The sequence below is a fragment of the Chelonoidis abingdonii genome, chromosome 1, assembly GCF_003597395.2.
Source record: "Chelonoidis abingdonii isolate Lonesome George chromosome 1, CheloAbing_2.0, whole genome shotgun sequence".
Lineage (NCBI taxonomy): Eukaryota > Metazoa > Chordata > Testudines > Testudinidae > Chelonoidis > Chelonoidis abingdonii.
In genome coordinates, this window is record NC_133769.1 from 35,008,495 (window position 1) to 35,016,276 (window position 7,782).

Sequence of the window (7,782 nt, forward strand, 5' to 3'; positions counted from 1 at the left end):
ACAGTTGAGTAGGGAAGAGTTGATAACTATCAACAATGATATAGGAAGTAAGACTAATGGGTGAGATCTCAACACTATCTCAACTGAGAAGAGAGGACTGAGGTGTCAGCCTTCTTCGCTTGTGGTTTGGTTTATGTGATGAGAGTAGACAATACACCTATCCAGTGTTCACACATATCTTAGCCACGTGATTGTACTGAAAATAAGACACGCGAGATAATAAACGCACCATATCCTCCTTACTCCCATCCCTTTCCTTCTTAAGCTGAACAGTTCCACTGCTTTTAAATTTCTTCCTATAACAGAAGCTGTTCCTAGTACACACTCTATCACCTTGAGAGAGACATGTTATTTTCCTTGGCATTCCATTAGACGCACATTAGCCTCGCTCTACTGTTCAACTCTAGCTCACCTTACCCTCCTTCTTTTATCGAGATGGCTGTGTTTACACAGCCAACACTGGCATCTCTGCGCCATGAAATTAACAAGGGAAGCATAGTCGGGAGATATCCAGAATCAATGAGGTTATGCTACTATAGCAGAAGAAATTTTTCATATAAAAGAAAGGTAAAACAGTTATATGAATATATCTACTGTAACTTTGCCAAAGATTGTATATTCAACGGGTCCTATATGGATGTTCTAGTATCACACAAGGATAGAAGCCTTTCTCAGTGACAATACAACAGGGGAATAGAGTCAATAATTTTCCAGCAAATAGACGAATCATAAACAGATTACACGGGACAGCCTAGAATCATCACGTGCAAGTAGAGTAAGACAACTATTTAAATGAGTGAGCACTTAAATAGCTTGTACTGTTCATCTATAACTACTTGCACGCAACTTTAAGAGAGGATTAGTAGTAATGTCTGTCGACAGTTCTGCATATAAATATTTTTACGCACGGCGTTACTGCATTTATCAGACTGGGATCATTGCCATGAGGAGTATATGACCCAACAACGCATCAGGCAGAACAAGATAAGAAATGGTGCAACCACAACCCGGTTACAGCGTAAGCCAAAGTTCGTTCACACAGGTGTGGTCTGAAAGTACTTCATTGGTCTGCTTAACTGCATCTGGGCGCCGGCACGTACTGGCAGCCCCAGTTGGCCTGTGCGGCTGGAGGCAGCCCAGCCATGCCTGCCCTACAGCCAGAGGCCAGTGTTTAAGGTGCCTCTGCCATTTGCTTTGATGCGCCTGTTACAAGATGACGCGACATTAACCTCTTAGAACCTATAGTGTTATGAACAGCCCGTTACCCAATATTTTTAACTTATATATTGATCTTAAGACAGTAGGGGATCTCATCACTGGTAGAGATGACGATCTTATCCTTAGGATTACACGTTTAGAATCAAACAGATTAAATCCAGCATAACTGTAGTGTTAGACTCAGATTTGGTATAAAAGTAGTTAACTATAGCAGGACTTTGACATTTATGGTAAACCACTATTGTAAACGAACTTGGTATTTTCTGGTGTAACTGTCACAGACACGTTGCATTTAGCGGTAAGATGTTAGATTTGAACGCTGCCACGCGGATTATGTGTTCCGTAGGCGGGCATTCAAAATCACTAAACATAATAGGTTGGTGAAAGAGCATAACAAACGCGTCCCAATTCACTGAAGAGAGGGATTTCTTTGGTGTATGATTACCCCCGCTAATTTATCGTTCTCTTCTTTTGGTCAGATTGAAACAACTTTAGGGGCGCAGCATGGTCAATTCGACTGCTACGCTTGGAATGGCTTTTCCTTTATCTTGATTACAGTTACTGCCGATGTACGAGACCCTAATCTACTCGTTTACTGGGCAGATGGGGTCACAGTGAGCGTTACACGGCTGGCATATAAAAGCCATTTGAGTGCTTCTTCATCTGACACGGGTCAAGACTCTGGGCACATTGACAGAGGGTTAGGGCCTCCCCATCTGCCCCTCTAGGAACAGGTTTACTTTGCATCGTTAGAAAACAATGATCATGTGAAGGGACCATGAGTTGCAGTCTTAAGAGCAATACACTTCTTCATCGAGACACTGCTACATAAAATGAGGACAGACGCAACGATTGAGGGCATACATGCCGTGGAAGTTCTACGTCGACATACACAGCACTACCAGGTTGTCAATTCTATTGATAACCGGCGCCTTCTTTTAGGGCTGCCACCAGAGATACCGATCATTAAAGCATCCCTTGCGATTCACTTAGTGGGGCGAAAACAGGCGTTCATGACACTCTGACTTGAGGCTCAGACTGTAAAACTGCGCAGTTGTGTGAGTCTGGTTTGTGTCCGGTTTCGGGATTCGCACACTTGGAGCCAGCGCCATGCTGGTTGGGGTGTGTTAAGGTGAGTGGTGACATCATTGGAGATCCGTCACTGGGGGGTTGCCTAGAGTATCAGCCCCCACGTTGGACACGGAAGGAGGGTGCCTCAATAGCAGGACATTTTGATCGGTTGTTTTTCTTGGAGAGTCTGTATAGTTCATCACGGCCAGCATTATTGATAATTGAAATTAACCAGGGCCTTAGAGCATGTTATTATTGGTAGGTGGTTTGTTTTGCTGTGCATACTAACTCGACGCCCACCTATGCATGCGCTGTAATCCAGGTTGAAGGGTCCCAAATCCTGTTCACTTTTGTGCAGCCTATATTTCGCCACATAGTAGGGTCCTTCAACTCGTTTAGAGGTCCTGCCCTGACTGGGTCTCGCCTCAACAGAAGCCACCGTTTCGATTGATGTTCTCTGCTACTGGTGGTTGACTTGGGTCAAGGCCTGTCATTTGCCAGGGGTGGAAGTGAGAAAAGAAAGTGCAAGGCACAAACATACGAAGGTAGGCACTGCATTAGTAATCTAGCACGCGGCTCATGGTTCATAGCCTAAGTTCCCAGGAACCATACGGGTAGTGACAGCCTAGGTTACGGCTTGGGACACGAGGTAGGCCGGGTGGGCCATAGATTAGCACGCCGCACAAGGCAAACGAAGATACTCGTAGGCACACTACACCCCGTCACCGGTGACTGTGACATGTTGATCGAATCTCTGGCCAGGAGTTATCTGTAGGTCAGTAACCTATGCCAGCGACCACCTGTGGTTTAAGTCTATTTGTAGATGATGAAGCTGTTGCGACATAGGCGTTGTTCGTCCCAACTTTTCCAATAGCTCATCGGTGCGTGGCATTGGATAGTTGTCTGGACGAGTTACCGCATTTAGCTTATGGTAGTGCACGCAAAAGAGTATTTCCCCATCTGGTTTGGGTACCAGAACCACTGGAAATGCCCATGCACTGGTAGATGAGCATATTATACCCATCTGTAGCATGTTCTGGATCTTCCGTTCTATAGCAGCTTGGGCGTGGGGAGACACCCGGTAGGGTGGTGTTCTAATTGGGTGAGCATTACCTGTGTCAATGGAGTGGTATGCCTGTTCAGTCCGTCCTGGAGTGGCTGAGAACAATGGGGCGAAGCTGGTGCACAGCTCCTTGATTTGTCGCTGAAAGAAAAAAGAAGGGAGGTCTTGTTGCTGAGGCTAAGGTCTCAGGAGGTCTGGCTTCAGTTCCTAGTTCCATCAGATTCCTGTGTGACATTGGGCAAGTTGATTCATCTGTGCTCAGTTTCCCCATCTGCAAAATGGTCATAATAATATATCCTTTCTTCCTCCATCCCTTTGTCTGGGTGTCTACTTAGGACTTGGAGTTATTCACAGACAGCTGTTTTTGAATAACTGTTCCTGGATAACTCCAATGCACCTTTCTCAGAGATGGCACAGGAGATGAGTTCTCCACTCTATGTGGATCTTTTAGCAGGATTGGGGCCTAAGGTGGCATTAGTGAGCATGTGGGATAGCCCTTTATCTCTGTTGCCCAAGATGGTTGCCAGCAGGAAAAACAGAGCAGCACACAATGAGGGCAGAGAATGAAAAATCTCAAAGGTGTTCTTAAAGGTAAAAATCTCTTTTCATAGGTCTCTTGCATTTTATAGACAGTCATTTACTTCAAAATAGTTCTTGCAGTGAATTTTTACAGCCACAGTTTATGCAATGCTTCTGTGGATAAATGGTTAAGAGCTATTTTCCATAAATTAGCAAGAGAGAAAAACCCATAAAATTTGTCAGCAGGCTTCAAAAGGGTGCTATTTTCAAGCAGCACAAATTGTGACTGGCTCAGCACCATATGGTATTTAATTTTCTCTACAGTATGCATGTGCACAAATTGCATTTAGGTAACTGGAAGGCTGTCAGTTTGAAGATAATTCTACATATACTGTAACAGGTATAAAGTAAAGTTCCCTGATAATCCCTGCATCATTTCGAAAGATAGCCTCTGTATTCATGCACCATTACAAGTAAACATGAAGAAATGTTAAAAGCTTAGTTATTGAATAGATCTGAGGCTCACTCTTTATTGCTGAACCATGGCTTGACTCCGAGCAAATAGTCCAAAGAAGCATGTGTGGTTTTAAAACTACGCTCGGGTATATTATAATACACATCTTTTATGGAAACCTCATCAATTTCTATCCACTAAGAACAATATCTGTATTGTATCTTGTCATAGTAAGGTGACACAATACAATGCTAATTCAGTAGGAAAGAACGTGCTTCATTTCTGCATTAGGTAGAAATATTCTGTGAGTACTCGTGCTGTGGTTGAGCTGTTCTGTTTTGCTTTCTTTTGTTTTTTTCACACACACACACACCACAGTTTTAGAATAAATATTTCTCAGCATCAAAGACATAAAGTTTGGAATGGACGAGGCTTTAGTTGGGGATTGATCCTGCTTTGAGCAGGAGGTTGGACGAGATGACCTCCTGAGGTCCCTTCCAACCCTGATATTCTATGATTCTATGATTATGAAATTACTAATGCAATAAATTATGTTTCTGACTTTAGGAGGCAAGTTTGTTGTTTGATTGTGAATTGAAATGGTACCTGACTCTCTCTCCATGTTAGATCTGAGTCTGCAATTTAGGAAATCCTGACCAAAAAAAGGGCCAGTATTTGAAAGAGAATATGAGCAAAAAGAGAAGAAGTGGTGAAGGAACAAGAAATCTAGAGAAAAGTAGTGTTGAGGAGAGGGGAGGGAAACAATGAGAAAATGGTTGCAGGAAAAGGGTTCTACTTTGGACTTAGCAAACTGACCGCTACGCCTGGCTCTTGAAAAAGATTAAAAGGAATAAAAATAAAATTCACCAGTTAGTGCAAATGGTAGAGGGCATGGGATTTAGCAGGAATGAGAATCTGAGAGGTATTTTTACACTGCAGTTAGACATCTGCAGCTGGCCCATACCAGCTTACTCAGGCTCTTGGGCTTCGGCTAAGGGGCTCTTAAATTGTGATGTAGACATTTGGGCTCAGGCTGCAACCCGAGCTCTGGGACCCTCCCATCTGTCAAGGCAGCATTAAGGTTGCCAACCTTCCAGGAATGTCCTGGAGTCTCCAAAAATTAAAGATTAATCTTTAATTAAAGATTATGTCAAGTGATGAAACATCCAGAATACATCCAACCAAAATTGGGAATCCTAGTCTACATTGCAATTAAACAGCTCCTTAGCCCAAATCCTGTAAACCTGAGTCAGCTGGCACAGGCCAGCCGCAGTTTTTTAATTGCATTTTAGACATACTCTTAGAGCAGGGATTCTCACGACAAAATTTTGGTGGCCTCAAAGTGCAGCCACCAACTCTTTCTAGTGGCCACAGTGACACTTTTTTTCTAAAATACTTAATTAATTTTAGGAAAAACAAATAAATATGCATGCATCCAGATCACTGTAGTTTATTTATGTAGGGTTTTTTTCAGATTCAATAAAAATAATGCTATGAAAAGTGATATTTGTATATTTGTTAATATCACTTTTCACGGCAAGTCCTGGCAAGCAAAGACCTGGATGGAGGGGCAGGAGGTGAGACAGTTGGGGCCAGGGAGGATGGAGGGAGGGATCGGGTGTGAGACAGCAAAGACCAAGGGTGACAGATGCTAGAATCAAGTGATTACATGAGAACTTCAGCTTTCATTTAAATAAATACATAGGAAAGCTTGAAAATTTGACCCAAGTGTAGTATAAAAGCTCAAAACCAGAAGGTATATCAAAAGACCCCAAAAGGTTGTTTTATTTATTTATTTATTTTATTCTTAGGCCTGACTCATGATTTTCAGTTGTCAATATGGCTTTATTCACCATTGAGATGCAGCCACTTCTGCCATGAACTATGGCAGCTTTTTAACAAAGCATAGCATCATGCCTAAGTTTGCCATACGAACTGCTGAATACCATATTTAACTGAAATTGAAAATGGGAAATTAGACAGGCAGAATGCAACTTCTGAAACTGGGAATCTGGCCATAACACTGGGACCAGCACCCCCGGTAGTTATGAAAAGTCCCACAAGTGGTCAAAACCTTAGGTTTGGTTTGGTTTCCTTTTTTTTTAAGATTAGACCTAAAAACTGTCTCCAATAGCACATTTAGGAAAGGCAACTCTCAGCACAGTTTCTGTGATGGTTACTTGTTACTCTCAGAAGAGCTGTTTCTAGGTTACACGTAACACCCCCAATGAAATGAAAAATCAGATTGGAAATAATTGTACAAAGAATTGCATTTCAAAACAGTAAATGTGCAGCAACGCATTGGAGAATGTTAAGAAAAAAAATAGGCTATTTGAAATTGACTGCTAGTGATAGAAGACTAAGCATCAAGGAAATTTTTTTTAAAAAATTAGCTCAACTCAAGCTTCAAAGCAGATGTAATAGCATTTTCAGCTGAGCCAGTGGAAAGCCAGACAGTCCTAAGTTAATGATCCTTTGTTTTAGAGAATCATGGATCATCCACAAAGAAACAGCATCTTAAAAGGAATCCCAATGATAGCAGTGCTTCTAGTAACCATGGCTTCAGAGCAGCAGGAATGATGATTTACTAAAAATGAACAGAGACTCTTCTGGGAGTAAGGTTACTGTATCTGGGGTATGTAAATACAGAGGCAGACTTGTACTTTTTTTCCTATGTAAGAGCTAAACATATATTCAGCCTTTCATGTTCCTAAGTGCATTGTAGACAAGAAGGAAATGTCACAAGGAAATTTCAAGAAATGGAAGTATAAATCAATAGCAAAATGACAAGACAGACATCACTTTTATTAAATGGAATAAAACATTTCAACAGTTTTATTTCAAATTGTGAAGTTTTAAGTTACTCAAGTATGTAACCAGTGAAACACCGCAGGAAGGCACAAACAAATAAGAAGTGCTGAGGTCCAGCTTTAAAAAATGTTGTATTCCTAGAGAGAGGGTTTGTTGGTGGTAGTGGGAGTTTTGTTTGTTCGTTTGGGATGAGGGTTTTTATTTGTTTTGTAGTTACTGAATGATTTTAAAGCATTTTGAATTATGTAACATCTATAAGTTAAAAACTAAACCTGCCCTCTATATAGCTTCTATCTAGCTTCATCTTCAAACATTTGAAAGGTGGTAAGGTAACAGGGAATAGCCAGCATGGATTTGTAAAGAACAAATCATGTCAAACAAATCTGATAGCTTTCTTTGATAGATAACAAGTCTTGTGGATAAGGGAGAAGTGGTGGAGGTGGTATACCTAGACTTTAGTAAGACGTTTGATATGGTCTTGCATGATATTCTTATCAATAAACTGGGCAAATATAACTTAGATGGGGCTACTATAAAGTGTGTGCATAACTGGCTGGATAACCATACTCAAGAGAGTAGTTATTAATGGTTCCCAATCCTGCTGGAAAGATATAACAAGTGGGGGTCTGCAGGGGTCTGTTTTGGG